Source organism: Myiozetetes cayanensis, unplaced genomic scaffold, assembly GCF_022539395.1.
Source record: "Myiozetetes cayanensis isolate MyiCay16 unplaced genomic scaffold, myiCay2020 scf5-8, whole genome shotgun sequence".
Lineage (NCBI taxonomy): Eukaryota > Metazoa > Chordata > Aves > Passeriformes > Tyrannidae > Myiozetetes > Myiozetetes cayanensis.
In genome coordinates this window covers 104905085-104924474 of record NW_026087742.1, presented here as the reverse complement: position 1 = coordinate 104924474, position 19390 = coordinate 104905085, and positions in this window count along the sequence as shown.

Below are 19390 nucleotides of genomic sequence, written 5' to 3'. Positions count from 1 at the left end.
TAAGAATGATCCCCAAAATAATTTACTGCAAAGACAACTATCACTCCTCCCAAAAATGATGGGGGCAGCAGCACAGTTCAGGACTGATTTGCAGTGGACAGTTTGGATGTGCATGCTGTGTTTTGGAGAAGAAGGAAGTGAATAATATAAACATGAGACACTCCTTGACACTAAACAACAATACCAGGGAACAGCCCTGGGCACATTTAGTTTTGTAGCATAAATAAAACAAGCCATGGACCAGGAATCCCATTATGGTGAATGCCAAAGTAGGAACGAGTTCCAGTGTCCTCATTGCCCAAGACAGAGCAGCTCTTACTTAAGATGGGATAATCCTTTTGTTTGTTTGGACAACTCAGGTTTAAACATCATCGTATGTAAAACCTGGAGATAATGTTTAAAGGCCTGTTATGTACTATATAATTACATCTAAAAAGAGATATATATAATTGCATGTATAGATACATATATAATACATATATAATTGCATATATAATACATATGTAGTAATTAATTATAATTATATAATTAAAATCAGTCAAATAAATAAATGTATTTATTTTTCTGTTGCTGTGTGAATGACAATTTTTTACCTTTGCTTTTTAGGATTTTTTTTCTACTTTGTCCATACTGTGTTGTTCATGCTCTTCTCTCCTTCAAAATGCCTTTACACTTAACAAAAAATCTAATATTTGTAATAGAAATTATCTGATAGGAATTCAAACTCCAGCTCCTGAACTCCTATTCCTGCTTTGAATTGTGTCAAAATTAAGGACTTCCCACATTCTGCTTTCTTTCATTCTTCCATTTTACTTTTTTTCCTCCCCAGCATTGAGCCCTGTGGATTTATCCACAATTAAACAAGCTTAGAAGTCTTTCTGACACACATAAATTTATGTATGAATTTTTGTTTATGCATAGATGCACGCACAACATACGCACACGTAGCATTGCAAAGAGGAATTAGAGATGTAGGAGTTCTTCTGCCATTAGAAAGCATTTCAGTCATTGTCCAAAACAACAGAAAGAGAAATTACATTCTATAAACCCCATAAAAACCTGAGAAGGTTATTACTAAAGAAAACGTGCTTGATTTTTCTATGGACAGTTTCAGAGAATAATAGTGATACAAGTACAAAAAAACCTCTAGGTGATGCAGGCAGTTCACTTTTACTATGCAAGAAGTTCTAAGATAAATATTGGAATTATTTATCTGAAATATATTCATCCTAAATATCCTGACTTAGCATAATTCTTTTTCAGAGCTCTGATTCACCTAGAGTTGTGAATTAAAATCTACTGGCTGAAGATGTTTTTGCTTTTACCTGTGCATGCTTCTCCACTGATGGCTGCTGCTTTTCAGAGTAACATCCCTGAAGAGCACTTAACAGAAACAGGTTTTCACCTGCTGTACTAAACTTAGCTAAAAATTATGCTTAGGAGCAGGAGTTGCAGGTGGCTCCAGTGCTGACCAGGCAACCCCTACACCTGAGAGCACCAGGCAGCATCTGAGTCCACGCGGAATCCAGAGGATCCAAGCATCATCTCAGGGTCAGTGGTGGAGACTCTCCCTGCTGTGCCATCACTGGGAAAGGGACTGATGTGGGGTCCTGGGCTGTAGGGCGAGGGGTGAAGCACCAGGAGAAGATCCAGGGGGAAGCTGGTCTGAGACCAGCTTAGTTAGAGCCCTCAGGTCCAAAAACATTGTTGGTTTTCTTTTTCAGGTGAGGGAAAACTAAAAAAGTATCCTTTTTCCTTTGAAAGAAAGTGGAGGTGAGGAGGGGAGCAAACTAGATTAAGGTGCATGTTTGCATTACTTTTTTTCCCATACCACTGCAAATGTTTTCATCTGAAATCTATCACTTTGAATCAGGGTGACTTAAAATTAGTGTTCCACTTTCCTAGGCAAGTGTTCTCAAATCTGTTTTGTGCACACCTTTTCAAAACTAACTAGGAACAGAGAAGTCCTCATACTTTTGCTTTCACACACAGAGGCTCCTGACAATTCAAATGTTTTATTCCAGGAGAAATGAGAAAAAAGGAAATTAGGAAAGCTCAGGTGGACAGCTACAAAATGGATGTGTTATGATTTGTATATCAATAATTAGAAACTGAGCAGAGCAGATGACAGAACGGTCATTTCTAAAGTGCTCAGACAGAGGAGAGTGTTGCTTTTGTACATGCAAACAAAGGCACCTTTGTTATAGAAAAGAGGAGAAAAATAACTACTGTATGAATAAGTATTACTCAGGAAAATTGTTAGCTGAGGAGGGGATTTGAGGATGCAAATTATGACAGACAGCAGAGGACCAGAATATTCACAGTTTGAGGCTTCTTAAATTTGCCTAAGCAGCACAGCTTCAGCCGGAAGCTCATTTTCACAGTATGCCTGAGGTTATACTGAATGAGCAGAAAACCTGCACATAAATGCATGAAAAAGGAAAGCCTAAGGATGCCAGGGGAGAACTTGTATTGAGAAACAAGGTTGTCTTGTGAGAAGGCTTTACCCCAGCACTGCAGCACATTGTTCAAATGCTTTTGCTAGAGTACAGAAGCAAACAAGATAAAAACAACAAATATTAATATAGCAAGGAACCCCTCATTTTATCTTTGTTCAAATGTACTCTATTTAACTTGCAAAATGATGTAATGAAAAACTCAGAAACATAGGTATGGTTTTTCCAACATTTCCTAAAAAAAAATCAGAGAAGGTAGGAAACATAATAAATTGGGGAAAGTCAAGAACAGAAAAGAAAATTAATGAATGTAAGCTCTGATATCTGTAGGGAATAAAAATGGAGGGAGAGAAGAAAAGAGAGAATTTAGGGACAAAAGATAATTAATCTAATTTCTATTAGTCCATTTCTAACCACTGATACCACCTATTGGGGAAAAAAGAGGCAGAATGCTACAATTGCAGTTTGCCCCTTGTTATTAAAAAAACATCTGAAGAGGCAGCTCAAACTGTCTAAATGGTGAATATTAAGCTGTCTAAAAATTAGTTACAAACAGAATTTAGCAAATAATAGTTGGTGTAATACATATACTTTAGTAAAAAACTAATTTATCACAGATCTAAGCATTTACTTTTAATGTTTTTTGTACAGCTATGTTTTTCATTGGAAAATGCTCTAGTAATTTTTTTCAGTAACAGTCTTATCTATTCTGATTTTTGAGATAATATTTGAACATAAAATTGAAATTATTCCATATCAACAGATATAATTTAGAAGATTTTTAGTAGCTTCTATAGAAGAATTTGGCTTTGTGAGAGATGGTGATATTTTCATTTGTGATCCAAACTGGAACAAAATTATATTTTGAAATGAAAATATTTATTCTAGAGAGAAAAAAAAAAAAAACCAATGCTCCACAGTTTTCTGGTTTATTCTTAAAATTTTTAAGGTGCTTATGGAACTTCCGAGCAGGTGGGTAGGTTTAAGATTAATGTAAATTAGAGTAGGAAAGTACCAGATAGAAAGTCAGAAAAGTCTTACAGGCTTTTAGACAAAATAAATATTTTTCAGACCTACACCCAAGAAACCTTCATATTAGAGGTAAAAAAATACATGAAGCCTTAGTCAGTCATCAAATATTAACATGAGTATGAGCATGAATTTTGCACATAAAACACTCTTCTGGGAGACAAAATATCAGTACCAGTTAGCAAAAAAGTGATGCTGTATAGGAAAAAACAAATAGATTAAGAATGTTAAGTTAAACTTTTCTATGTGTAAAATTAAAAAAAATAGTGAGTTAATATTTAAAAGGAAGCAGTAAGTATATTTATGGATTTATTGATAATAATTTTATTTAATTGTACTTATAGTCATTTGGACTTCAATGTACCTAATCAGCAGTAACTTAAATAAGTTCAGTCTCAAGACTTTCACACAATAGAGAAAAAATATTTTCGTCTTTTTTCCAGAGGGTTTTAATTAACTTAGCTGATTTCTCTATAACACTTGTGGATTCATGATCAAAAATTACTTTAGAAATTTAGGATATTTCTATATATTTCAGTAGAGTTTTTCTTCTCTTCTTTAGAAGTTTTCATTTAGACTCTTAGCTTTTCTACTTACTGAAGAACAGTAACTCTAACTTAATTTTAAAATTAGTTTGTATGATTGCTTGAGGTCTAGCCTTGTGTTCCTTCCTTCCTTGCTGTAGGCAAGTTCAATTGCTTAGGTAAATGAACACTGAAGAATAATTGCATTTGGTGAAAGCATACTGGTCCTAATGGGTGCAAGCTAATTTCAACTCTGTAACTTCTCTCTGGACTCCATTTTGGAGTTAAGGAAGTTAAGGAAAATGCTGAATGATCTGGCTTTTTTTACACAGTCTTTTGTGAGAAAATGTCACCAGTATTTCTCCTTCAAGTACAATACAATTTTTCACACAAACATAATTTTTAATAAATTTAAGTCTATGATGTTTTTTATTTAATATTTTGTGTAACTATTCTGTCCTTAAATAATTAGGATTCCTTTGGGCTGAGATAATTGCAATTAATCAAAAAGGAAAAGTATTTATTTATTTAATATCCATTAGATTGACTGATATAAAAATTCCTTTAATTGACTTATCTGCATGTCTGTGAGAAATGATTTTTTCTCCATGATGGTTTAATCACCACTGCAACAATGTTACCCACATATTTTCTATCCTAAGGTATATTTTTCTTTTTATTTTCTCTTCATGAGACTGAAAAGCTAGTCCATCAATGGTTGATGAATTATGAAGAGTGAATAAATTTGAATGCCTGGTAGGGTTAAGTCTTTAAAGTTAAAAGCTTAATTAAGTCTGAAATTAATCACAAGCAGTTTGGTTTATTTTTTATTACACAGTGAATAACTGTGTAAGAGTGGCCATGACTATCTAAAGTAGATGATGAGGCCTTTCTATATTATTAGGAGTTTATCAAGTGAAATATTCCAGAATAAGTTTAGCATAAGAAGAGCTGACACTTTCATGCTACTTTCAGTGACAGCATTGTAGTCAAGCAGCTGCTGTCTAGACCAACCTTGCTTCAGTGAGATAAATCAGTCATCAACTGATTCAGATCAGTCACTTTCTACACTCTGGAAAATTTGGCACAGTTACACTCTGGAAAATTTGGCACAAATATATTCAACTTCCTACTGATGCAAGGTCAGGATGGCTTCTTTTCTGTATGATACTGCACTCAATGGGGATTTTCAACTAGTTTTAAGATGCGAAAGATAATTAAAAAAACAATAAACTAGCAATTTTGGTCTACAAACACTTCTAGAAGTGTTAATAGAGATTTGGGTAACTGGGGTTTTTCCTGTTTCTAAATATGGATTATTCTGCTTTAATATCCTAATTAAAAACTTATTTTGAGCAAAATAAAATCTATGTTATGTATAAGTCTCTTGGGTTTTTTCCATATAGAGATAATAGTTAGTATCAGGAGCCAACTTATTTAGGTCAGTCACTTAAATTTTCAGTCACTTTATGCTGGAGAATAATTTTGAATAGTGGTAACATATAAAATAATAATTGTGTATTTTATATATATATAATTCCTACATATGCAATGGATATTATATAATACCTCTATATTAATATAAAATACCTTATTTTTATATATTACACGGGTTTTATATTTCAGACACACACTATATGTGTATGTTTGAGTGTATTGCAGTGCATACTGTAAGAAACCTGTACTGAAAAATAATTTTAAACTATTATTAATTCCTTTAGGTAGAAGTCATATTCCAAAACAGATTAGATAGTAAATCACTGGCTCTACTACTCATGGAAGTGTAATAGTCTTAATTTCTCTTTTGATGCGTGGCATAATCTTAGGCTCAAAGTAAAATGCATACTTTATCCTTGTGTTTAAGAAAATGAGCTGCTGATTTCTGCCAATATATTTTGTCTCCAGAAACACAAGTAAAAACTCATTAACATCTTCTGCTACCTCTTAGAAGAGAATTGTTCATTACAGTGAAAATGGAAACACAATTTGGCAAAGCTTGTCGTAACTCTTACAGATGCATGCAATAAATTACTAAAGAAAGAATGTTATAGCTCTTCATGACATATTAAAATTAGCATCTGTCATATCTCCAGCTGTGAAAGAAAATGCTGTAACAGAACTGGGTGTAACAACGTTCTATACGTGAATTCAACTTTTAGGCCTTTTAGATTTCAGAATAGGTTTAAGACTGAAAAAGTGAAGGGTTCTCGAAAAACATAAGAATACCATGGCATGGAGGCATTTTAATTTTAGATAATAATACTATAGTTGCTATTATTCATAATTTTATTAATAATTATACTAAGTTTATTCATATAGACTGATTTAATGAAGATTATACAAACTGTAATAGAAGTTACACTGCCACAGGAAAGGGAGTAAAAGGAATCAACTTAGAAAACCTGTTCTAAATAGAATTTCAACTGCATGAATAGTTTATACATCTTTTTTCCACTACTGAAACCATATGAATTTAGGAATTAGTATAATTTTTAGCATGTGTTTAAGTGTTATATATGCAAATAATTAAGTATTTTCTGTAACTAGGACTGGTCATTTGTTTTTTAATATCTTACTCACTAACATAAAACAATGACCACTTTTAAAAAGGTATTATTTTTGCATGAGCAGCTCATGGGGGTTCAGCAACTCTTATTGCTTATCTTAGAGCCACATTCCTAAAAATAATTAATTAACTCAAGAAATGGATGTTCTAACTGAATTCTGAAGTAAAAACTTTGACAGTAAATAACCATAATTGCACTACATAATAGTGAAAAATAGGATGGAAGCTCCACCACTTCATAGCTTCAAAACGTGTCTTTCATTATGTATTTACAAAGCAGTTTACCCTAATTTCCTTTCTATCTTTTATTTTCCTATTAAAATACCCATTCTTTGTTTGAATTTAGGTGTTTTTTACAGATATTGTAAAGTCCTGGTTCTAAGTGACAAGGACATAAATTCTCATATTTATGCCATTTAACTTCTGTTGGAAATGAGTATTATGTCTTTAAAATTATCTACTGAAATATGGAGATATATTTCCTCATTAAGTAGTCGGGAACGTAAGTAACTTACTCTATAAATTTGTTAGAAGCCAATTTATTAAATATTTAATGAAAATATACTTACAAACATGCTCTCAGATGTATTAACTTTGAGGTGGTAGCTAGTTGTCAGATATTTACACAAAAAAAACATACCAGGAATGGAAAACTAACTTCCTATAGCTTCTGAAAATATCTAATATATTTCCTAGAAAAAAAAAATGTTCTGTTATAGAATTATAAATAATTTATTATTAGAGAAAAAAAATACTGCTGGAAATGTATATTTTTAAACAGGACAGGTCTATCTTTCATTTTGTATTTGCTAAGACTCTTTCCTACTGGTAAAACTGCTAATTAAAAGACTGTATCACTTCATGATCTCTCACTAAACCATAAAAATTTTTAGTCACAGCACACAAATGTACCCTAATCAATTCCACTGGGAGTGCATTTGTTCCAGTGTTTCCTATTCCATGCAGAAACTGCTATGTTTCCTTACGTGGTTGTTTTGGCTGAGTTATTTGCTTAATATCAGCCCGTATGGTGCTACATTTTGGATTTGTGACCAAAAGGGTGTTGATAACACAGGGATGTTTTATTTTTTGCTGAGCAGTGCTTGCACAGTGTCAAGGCCTTTCCTGGTCCTCTCACCACCCCACTGCCTGGGGGGCACAAGAAGTTCGGAGGGAACACAGCTGGGACAGCTGAGCCCAGCTGACCACAGGGATATTCCACACTGTATGGTGTCATGCTCAGCATAAAACCAAGGGAAAGAAGTTGGAAGCGAGGCATATTTGGAGTGATGATGTTTGGCTTTCTGCTTCCCGAGTCACTGCTATGTGTGATGGAGTCCTGCATTCCTGGAGATGGCAGAACACCTGCCTGCCCATGGGAAGTGGTGAATTAATTCCTTGTTTTGCTTTGTTTGAGAATGCAGCTTTTGCCTTACCTATTAAACTATCTTTATCTCAGTCCACAAGACTTTACCCTTCTAGTTCTTTCCCCATCTCACTGGTGCGAAGTGAACATGTATTTGTACTTCTCACTGTTTATGTGATGGTGAGTGTAAGGTTACACTCATTAAATGAAAGGAATTCTCCTAAAGTCCTATCTATACATCCTGACAGTCTTCTCAATGGCCCTGGGTTAGACTCATGATTAATATTTCTCTGCAAAGGAAACATGCTTTTTATTATTATTTCTTAACTAATAAAGATTTCACTATATATCCTTTATTTAGAAAATAATAAAAGGAAGTGTTATCTTACAATTTTTAACACCTCCTGATACAGCATCTGGTAGTATATGAGGATTCATCTTGCAGCAATATGTTACCAAAATAGAAGAAAACATTTATTTGTTTGGGTTGAGTTGGAATGTATCAAATAGAAGGATTATTTTAAAAATATGACCATAATTTTCTATTTAAAACAAACAAACAAACAAACAAACAAACAAACAAACCCTTAGGAGATTATAAAGTTTATACTTCATTTTGAATGTTTAGTCATTTGTGACACGTTCAAAGCTTTTTGCTTTTTGTTACGCTTGAATAATTTTATAAATAATCTGGATTTGGCAAAGAAAATACCAGTGTAGACTGGATGAGACCAGAATCACCCAAATGTCAAAAGGAAGCCTTTCATACTGTATCAATATTTTGGACAAGCTACTTCATTATTTGACTTTGTGTTTCAAAAGAATGTGTTTGCAATTGGGCTTATTCTGCGGCACAGGCAGAAATGCACTGTATTCTGATTGTTTACCAGTTGTAGTCCTTGTATTCTCAAGGTTATTTTTCACTTTTGAGAAATCTGCTTATTTACATGTTCAACCACCCTCAAATATTTTGAGTGCTGTCTATCAGGATTCCTATACTCAGGATGCCATTTATACCCAAAATTTGTCCTCCAGAAAGGTTTAAACCAGATGTATTGTCATTAAATTCAAATGAAGAGATAAATGATGTAGACTTTAATTGTCTTTGTCTCAGAAAAATGGAAGAGTTCTTTCTACTGTGAGTAGAAATTGTCCCACTCTTAAAATTAATTCATTTGTGTTTCTCATTACCGTTCCACATTTTCTGTTACACCACTAAGAGCCCTGTGACTCTTCTTCTGTCTTGTGGCTACAAAATTCTGTTTGAAAGAGTTAGAAAGGGAAGTTTGGGGTCAAATTAACATTGTAAGTTCAGAAAAGATAAAATACTGTTGATTTTGCAAAGGATGCTATTTGGCAAAAAACCTGCCCTTGAGAATCTCTTTTATGTATTCTACAATATCTATGCTGAGATCCATGAAGCATGTTCTCTTTCTATTTTTTTTTCCTATGCAGAAAAAAATGAGAAGGAAATGAAGCAGAGAGAAAACCTTGAGGTCTTTCACTTCTTCAATTAAAAGTGTGGCAAGGGAGGTGTCATTTGGTCAAATCAGCAGATTTTTTAATTACTTGTTATTTTTCTTCATTGTCTATGCATTTAAACAGATTTTTTTAAAGTTTGTACTTTGTGTGGTAGCATTTACAATTAATCCTTTTTAACAAATTAACCCCTCAGAGTAATTTCTACAGGACGGTGTGCCAACAGTGGTAGGGTATTATGTTAATCAGGCAGGAATATCAACATCAACTGGCATCATATGGTAGCTATTACAACATCCTTAGAAGAGGGTAAAATAGACCAGATCCTAGGCTATAGCTACTTCCACTAATATAGCCTGCTTAAAAGGTACAGGCACCTATACATAGGCTAAAGAAAAGCATGTACCCCACCATGCCTCCAGCTTAGTGAACTCAGCTTTTTATTTTGTGGTGTTTTGGGTTTTTTTAGGATAATTTTAGGAGTTTTGTTTGGGTTTTTTTGATTTATATGTATTATATATAACAATAATCTCTACTGAATGGCATACTTGTATGTACCATACATTTTCAAGTCCTCCAGGATGGGTTACTACCAATAAGGTGCTTCATTTCAAGATTTAAATTAGGCAGATTTAAGTTCATGCTCTTCTTTTCATGAGAGTTATCCCTTGCCTGACTCCAGTTATCATGTCTTAATATTTTATTTTTCTCCATTGTTCATCCTTTGACTTAATTATAATAATTTAAACACTAATTTGTCTTATTATACCCCTTAATTGGTCTGAGATCAACATAGGTTTTCCAAAATAACTCATAATTATAAAAAAGTAGGAACAATATAATTTTCTATAAACCAGATGCAGATGTTAAAAATAATTTTAATGAATATTTTTTTAGGACAACAGGGTAGGAATAAATTCCTATATGCTATGATGGGGCAACTAAGGATACAGCAGAGCGATGAAGATCGTCAAGAAAGATTTGGATTCCTTGAGTGTTATTTAATTGGATGGCACTTAAAGTTTGCATAATATGGTGAAAAATATGTAGCATTCACAAAGTTTATACTATGTATATACTTATACCAGTTACCTGTATGTATTCTTTATTACCAATAGAGAGAAAGACTCTACACTGCATGACTAAATTCAGACCAAGTGTGTGACTCAACTGCTATGAACTGTACTCCAGAGAAACCTAACTATCCTTCCCTTGTGTAGCAGGGATTAGCCTCTTTAAGCCTTTTTGTATAGCTCTGTTCTTTCTTTCTTGAAAACAGATGGAGCCACATACATCAATATTACTAAAGAGGTCCTTTCTGCTTACACAGACTAGTAATCTAGTCACCCTTTAGTTTTCCTTTGATCCTTTGTTTTCTCTTTTAAATGACATTTTAAGAATGACATTTGAGTAATGATTATAATTGTGATATGAATAAAAAATAGACTTACTCTTTCAAAGTAAAAAGCAATAGTAGAGTCTCTGAAATGTCTGTGATGCTAGCACAGAATGGCTTCTATTGTTTTCTAGTTGTATTTGAGACTAATTATGGGAGACTTCAAAGGTATTTGACATGGACTTTGCCTAGAAACATGAATATTTCTAGTACTGTTTGATTGTTTAAAACTATGCAGACATGTTTACTATTTGAGTATGTAAATATGACACATATATGTCATATATGGTTACCAAGAAATACTTTGATTTCACAAGTGTGCTACAGAAGTCAAACAAAAACATAAATTTTGCTTTATTCTGAAATAATAAATATATTCCTATGCCAACTATGTTGAGATTACAAGGAACCACTTTTTAAGTTACATCTAGAAGTTATAAGTCAATTTGATAACTTGGTTCTTATTTAGCTGAGGTCTTGACTATTCCTGCAGAAATAGTTTTGCTTGCACATGTGTTGCTTTCACCCAGAATCTTCAAGACATAAAAGGAACAGTGCTGAAGAACACACTGAGATACATTTCTCTCTTGACTTGCTAATATTTGACTGACTTAAGGCTAAGGTTTAATTCAGCCAATTGTAGAGCCTTATAGATACAGACAAGGAATCTAGAACATATCCTACATAATATTTATGGTAATATTTTTATTGTTTTGGAAAACAGTTTTATTTAAAGGTGGTTACAAATCTCTGCATGCAACTAGGTATGGGATCACACTCACACTGCATTTTGCAGATTGCAATAATGAATGTGAATATAGAAGTGACTCCAGTGACATGCCTACTGAAATAGAACTTAATTTACACACTTTAAAGGATGCTAAACAGTAGTGGAGGGTTCAGAGAAGAGCTGCAATAGTGATTCAAGATTAGAATAACCTTAATAGAAAGTTAAAAGGGGATTTGATTATAATTTTAGTCATCTATAGAGGGACAGAACTTTTAACCATAAACAAGACTTTAATCCAGCAAAGGAATAACTAACTTTGATTTGGTGAAACTTCAACTAAGTACAGAATAAGTTGGAAGACAGATCAATATTTGATTTGGACAACGTTTTTTAACTATAAAAATAATAAACAAAGTGCTGTGAAACTCCCTCATAATTCAACACATTGAAATCAGAAATATTTTTCTAAAGGACGTGATTCAACTTTAGCACAATTGTTGATCCTATGAATATAAAAAGAGGCAGTTTCTTTTCCACGATGCAGGACTACTAGGTGAAATTCTAGGATTATGAAAATATTGGCTAAATCATGAAAGTTTTTATATTAGGAATCTTTGAAGTATTTAGATATTTAATATTTTAATTTAATGTCTATATTGTGTATATTGATAATTTAAGCAGAAAAGAGAAACAAAAATAAACAAAAAGGAGGTACTACTGAAGAATGATTTTCTACCACTAAACTGTTTCCAGTTACTTCCAGTGATGATGTATCATAAGAATTCAGTTGTGGTAATCAGCTCTAAAGACTAAATAGAGGGAAAAAAAAGTATCCAAATATTTTATTTTAATACCTATGCCTATTAATATAGATTTGTTAAATGTTTTATTTACTTCCACCATTTGTGGCTTTCTTCAAACTATTTCCTTTGTTTAAATTGTACTACTTTAAAACAGTTCTTTTAAATCTACTTCAGATTTTCTTTCAGTCTTCTTGCTCAAAAAATAACTGCAAATGCTTTATATCAGATTACAGAACAGACTTTCTAATTTGTCTCAATACATTCAAATGTTCCTCCACCTGCAGGTCAAGTTATATAACTGCGTGGTTACAGCAATTGAATTTCTCCTTCTGTAGCTCATAACTTGGTATTTGAATTCATCATTTACATGAAAGCTATAAACAGCCATCTTCATTGACTGAGGATATTACTTGTTTATCTGTTAGATAAGAGGCATGTGGTGAAAATAGCCAAGACTGTGAACACTCAGTTATGTTTTGGATTAAGTTATTATACACTGAAGTCATTATACATTGACATTACCTACTTTATCAGTGAAGTTTCAAAAACTATAAACATGCACATTTATTGTTACACAGTTTCCATTTTCTGTAGATTTATGTTAATAAGAGTGAATGTTAGTTATTGGAGCTTGAATTATGACTGCTTCTTTCTTGGTGCAGGTGTAGGTATTGTGTTTTCTTCCACATGTAAAAAGTATATACTTACTCTTTTATGTCTCTTCAGCAGTAAAATATTATAGCAGGCACTACAAGATGCATCACAAAACAACATCAGAAATACATGAGCGCTGAGACAACTGTTGGTTATATTTTCTATCTGGATACAGCTCTTCCCAGACTTGGGCTAGATATTTCAAAGAGAAAGTAGATAGCCTGCCATTCCCTACAGCCTGGGGCTGTGCTCCTACCCAACATTCGCAGAACAGGGCTCCCTTGCAAAGGGCAGAAACGGGAGGCCAGGCTGGGCACTAATGCTTGCCTTGCTGCAAAGTAGCACAGGGGCAACACTCAGATCCTGTGACAGCAGTGGCCGTGACCAGACTGTGAATCACAAGTGCTTCCGAGATCCTGGGTCTGGGGGTGCCCCAGCAATGTGCAGATTTGTTACAGGGGAGGTACTTTTGTACAAGTATGAAATACAGTGAAAAGAAATGTATGTCTGAGAGTAAAAATGGACATCTGGCTATAGGTCTATATTATTTAAATCTGTTCCAGGTATTTTACTAAATAACAGAATCACAGAATGGGTAAGCTTGGAAGGGATCACAGTCCAACCTCCATGCTTGAGCAGGGTCATCCAAGGGAACAGTACACAGGATTGTGTCCAGACAGCTCTTTGAATATCCCCAGTGAGGTAGAATCCACAACCTCTCTGGGCAATCTACTCCAGTGCACAGTCACCTGCACAGTAAAGAAACTCTTCATATTCAGGTGGAATTTTCTGTGCATCAATATCTGCCCACTGTCTTGTGTCCTAGTGACTGGCACCAACAAGAAGAACCTGGCTTCACAACCCTCCTTTAAATACTTACTTATGCATTTATGTGTAAATACATTTATATGTATCATCTCCTCTTGAGGTTGAACAGGCCTGGCTCAGTCAGCCTTTCCTTGCAAGAAAGATGCTTCAGTCCCTTCATAATCTTCATGGCCCTCCACGAGTCCCACTCCAGGAGCAACGTGTCTCCTTTTGTACTGAGGAGCCCAGAACTGGACACAGCACTCCAGGTGCAGCCACACGGGGGCTGAGTAAAGGGGCAGAATCACCTCTCTTGACCTGCTGGCAATGCTCTCCCTGATGCACTCAGGATATCATTGGCCTTCTTGACCACAAGGACTCACTGCTGGCTCATGGACAGCTTGTTGTCCACCAGGACACTCAAGTCCTTCTCCATAGAGCTACTTTCCAGAAGGTCACTCCCAGCCTGTGGTGGTGCCTGGGGTTATTCTTCCTCAGGTGCAGGACTCTGCATTTGCTCTTGCTGAATTTCAGACAGTTCTCTGCCCATGTCTCCAATCTGTCAAGGTCCTTCTGAAGGGCTGCACAGCCCTTTGGGGTATCACCCACTCCTCTCAGCTTTGTGTCATCAGCAACTTGCTGAAGTAGATTTAACATGGGGAATGATGCTTTTCATTTAGTATATATTTAAATAAATATTTATATAAAGTATTCAATATATCAATCTAGATGCAATGAATACCAGTTAAAAAATGAGGTTTGTGAATTTCAGTGAGGAAGAGGTAGGATAATTGTCTGTTCAGAGTAAGACGTGAATTTAGTGCTCAAGGAACAGACCAAAATATATACAGAGGCCCTTCTGAGAGAACCTGGCAAACAACGCCTTTACTGGATTCACTAATAGAAAGCAGTGACCAATTCAATAGATATAACCTCCCCTAACAGAAAGGGTAGATCCATACATGCTTGCCCTTTGTAACAGACAATCTGTTACTTCTTGAGCAAGAGTTCAGAACGTTCGTCTTGCTGCTTTTACACACTTTGCAGCATTTCCAATTTACTCCAAAGTACTAATAAGAAGCATAACTGCAGTGCAGCAAATCTCTGTGTACAAAGGCACCCAGCCATTCACTCTGTTAAAGGAGCCCAGATCATGTACCAAACATCAAAAACCATATGGGGAAAAACTGAGTTTCAACATGAAACAACACCTTCACAGAAATATCTGGAGTTAGCTTAAGCTTGTCTAACATGAACTTTCTTCAGTGATTAGTAATACTCCAGCTTTGTAATTACTGTCTTGTATTTATGACATTGTACATGAATGAAAAGAGCTTGAGACAGAAAAATTATTTAATATCCTTTTTATATCACCATTGTTGTAGAAGATATAAAGCTGTTAATACATATTGCTCTTACTGTTACATTTAAAAAATCCTCAAATGCAACACAGTGCCTACTATATTTTCTTTTTAATAAACTCCTAATTTACACATCAGTCAGCAATCTTTAATTTAGCTCTAGAACAGCATAACTAGTTTCCCTCACTAAGCAAAGCTTGGCTTGTTTTGAATGCTAAGCAAATCAGCAGTTGGACTCTCTTATTTCCTGGATAGGATCTTCTACCTCAGACACCCTAAAGAGGGATTTCAGTTAACATCCACTATCCACTATCAGTGCCTTTTTCTATGGAGTTCATTGCTAGAGTTCTTATAGGGATGCTACAACATCCTAGGGAGTTGTGAAAGAACTGTTCACTCTATCAAAGCTGAAAAGAAGTGATAGAATAAAAATGAACTGTGCTTAGTCTTCTGTAGGGATCTTAGAAAGTAATTCAACAATGCTCTCATTAATATATTTGGAACAATATATTATTGTACCCTATAACAGTACAATATTCCTTATGATAAGTCCTAATGTTAAGGTAAAAGAAAGAGGCATAAAGATTTATCTGTTTGATTCCTATTAGATAGGTGTATGACAGCCAAATCATAGCAAACTAGGACTCCATCATTGTCTTTTTTATACATATATATATTTATATACAGATATATACGCATACATACATATATATATAATTACAAACTGCACAGATGTACAGAAGTAATGATAATGGTTTTCTCATGATATGAAATCTTTCCAATTATTATAATAAGGTAAACATTTATTATGTGACTATCAAAAACTGGGCATAGACATAAAAATTGAATCAGCTTCTGTGGGTACTATTCAGAACAATAATTTTATTTTTAACTGTTAAATAAATTGGATAGGTTTTACAGAAAGTATTTGTGATTTTGCAGGTCATCTTGAATAACATATTATTCAAGTTAAACAAATAGTGAAAACTTGTGATTCAATTCTTTCCAGTAATTGAAATATTTTATTCATAAATAGAGCCTCATGTACTTTTGAATATAAAAGGGAGCTTGACACAGCATGGGGATTTTTAATGTAAATACATTGTATTGCATCCCAAATTTTATGATATTTTAGGTAAGGAATTCTGACAAATACATAAATTTATAAAAAGTCCAATTAACTTTACAATTGGTTGTTGGGGAGCAGGCTTATTTTCACATAAATTGATCTAGATTTCTGTTTTAATAACTCTATCCACAAAAATCATTGTATTGTTACAATCAATAAAACTTGTATCTTTTATACATACTATATCAAACCTCTAGGACTGCATTTGTTGATCCAAGAAATAAAAGTAGTTCAAGTTCATAGTCCCTCAGATCTCTATTTAAGTGATGGCCGCTTTAATTCAAACACATGGTCATTTTGCTAGTAGAACCATAGCATTTCTTGCCAAAAGAAAAACCTGCAATGTCCAAACTTTTTCTTTATTGCTCTAAGCTGCCAATATCTCCCAAATCGATGATAGTGTCTCTGTAAGCTGAAAAGACTGAATCAGCTTTGACTTGGTCATATTTGACCTTGTAGTCCTTTATTTCCCTAGAAGACTCAAAAACCTAAGCAAGCAATGCATAATTCTGATCAGACTTGAATGAAGCCCACATAGAACCATATTTTTTTGAAAGCAAAAGCTAATATTAGATGGTAATTAAGGTCCTTTTGATAAGAATTCTTCCAGTTCTTAACCCAGTACAGAGTACACCTACGCAAGCCATGGGCTGCCAGCTTTTCCAGGGGTATGCTATGGGAAATGGTGTCAAAGGCTTTGTTGAAGTCCAGGTAGACACATTCACAGCCTTCCCCCTATCCACCAAGTGGGTCACCTGGTTATAAAAGGAGATCAAGTTGGTCAGGCGGGACCTATCCCTCCTAAATCCTCCCCAGGCCATCCTGTAGGTGCTGTGTGATTGCGCTCAAGATGATCTGGGCACCACGGTCAGGCTGACAGGCCTGTAGCTTCCCAGATCCTTTTTCAAGCCCTTCTTATGGATGTGTGTCACACTTACCAACTTCCAGTCACCTGGGACCTCTATGGTGATTTAAAACTGTTGATAAATGACAGAGACCATCTTGGAGAACTCTTCCACCAGCTCCCTCATCACCCTGGGATGGATCCCATCTGGTCTCATAGACTTGTGAGTATTGAAGAAGCTCAGAGGCCACTAGCTACTTACTCATGGATTACAGGGGGGCTATTCTGCTCCCTGTCCCTGTTTACTAGCTCAGGAGGCCAATTGTCCTGAGGATGACCTGTCTTATTGTTGAAAACAGAGGCAAAGAAGGTGTTAAGTTTCTCAACCTTTTCTTCATCTTTGGTAACTATATGCCCCTCAATGTCCAATAAAAAATGGAGGATTTCCTTGCCCCTGCTTTTGCTGTTAATGTATTTATGAAAACAGTTCTTTTTATCCTTTACAGAACTGGCCAGATTAACTTCTAATTGAGTTTTGCCTCTCTAATTTTCTTTCTGCATGACCTAATGACATGCTTCCACTGATTCTTAAAATTTACCATACATGAAGAAATTGTAGTATTTTTAATCTCTTCATGCCCCTTTCATTGTGAGCATGTTTGGTTTTTATTTTTTTCTCTCTCCAATCAGTCAAGTCAGTTTCAGCAGCAAAAAAAGCTCAAACACATCTGTTCTTCCTATTTTGGTGATATGGTAATCACCTTTAGTCTGTTATGAGTCTTTTGTGTGTATAATAACCAAAAATTCTTTGATGGTCTCCCATCATATATTGGTCATACCTACAGCTTACTAAATGCACACGATCGGTTTGATTTAACACAGTTTGGCAGTATAGAAAGCAAGTCTTCCTGTGTGTTGAAGTAATTGAAAACAAGGATTATGTCTTTGGTAAGGAAATGAAGTAGTGCCTGGAGCAGTTATCTTTGCAGTGACAGCAGTGAACTTTAGGGAGAATAAAGGTACGCGTCTATCTTCTTGACATACAATATGGGCTACTGACTCATCAAGCTGTTTTTCATTTGTCTAGTTGGATTCTCATGCTTTCATTTTTATGCTCCTTGCAATTAGCACTATGTTCTGAGCAGATTAAAAAACTATTTTTAAAGGGAAAAACAACCACCCAAAACCCATATGCTTCTCAGAGGAGGAAAAACACACCTATTCAGAGTCATTGACTAGTATTGCAGTGCATCTTTCAAATTGTTAGACTTTGTTATCTTCCAATCCTCTATTTATATGTATGCAGTTTGTTTTTAACCAGAAGTGCTTTCAATATGTTGTTGGAGGGAGCTGTGTGTATTTATTGATTTATTTATCATTTGAAAGCAAGGTTTGCCTATTTATAAAACATGAACCATGACACTTGAAAATACCTCACAGAAAATCCTCACCTTGAGGAGAGTCAGCTACTGCTTTGGTGAAATTAAATGCTGTGACTAATGCCAGCAATTATCCTCCTTTATTAATAGCTATAAAGGACCTATTTGTTTCCATGTTGGTGCTTACCAAATTGATCTCTGTTTTAGTGAGTGCTGAAGTGCAGATTTATTAGTGTTTCTCTCAGTATTGGAGCAGTAGAGAGCAGCAGAGACAGATCTGCTCAGAGAAAAGTTAAATGGAGTACTTTGTAACTACAACTTTGTAACATAGAATACACAACCAGGAGAGGCTGCAGTGAGGACTGCTGAGATCCTGATCACTGCAATAATAAGATCAGAGCATAACGTCATGGGTACAATACCATCCCATCAATGCCTGATGCAGCTGAACCTACTTGAAGATTAAACCAAAGAACACCAACACATGAAGTCTCACAATGCAGATATTTAGTGCTTTATGGAGTGAGAGATGCATAAATTGAATAAGAGAGACCAACAATGACAGTGTAGATAAAACAATGTCTATCGTTTATCTCTAATGTCACACACCAGGCAATGAAAGACAGATTCTGCCTTTCATTTAAAATTCAGGTTTCATCAGAGGCATTAAGATGGCACTGTATTAATTCCAAACTAATGAAGAAGATGTTAGTAAGTTCCTTTTTTTTTTTTTTTTTTTTGGCTTTTGCTACAGCTGAGTAGTGCTCCAGTCACCTTTTACTCTTTTACTTTTAGAAGATTTAATTACCACAATTAACTTTAATTTTACTTTGATTAAAGTGCCTTGGAGGAATTACGTTAAGGGAG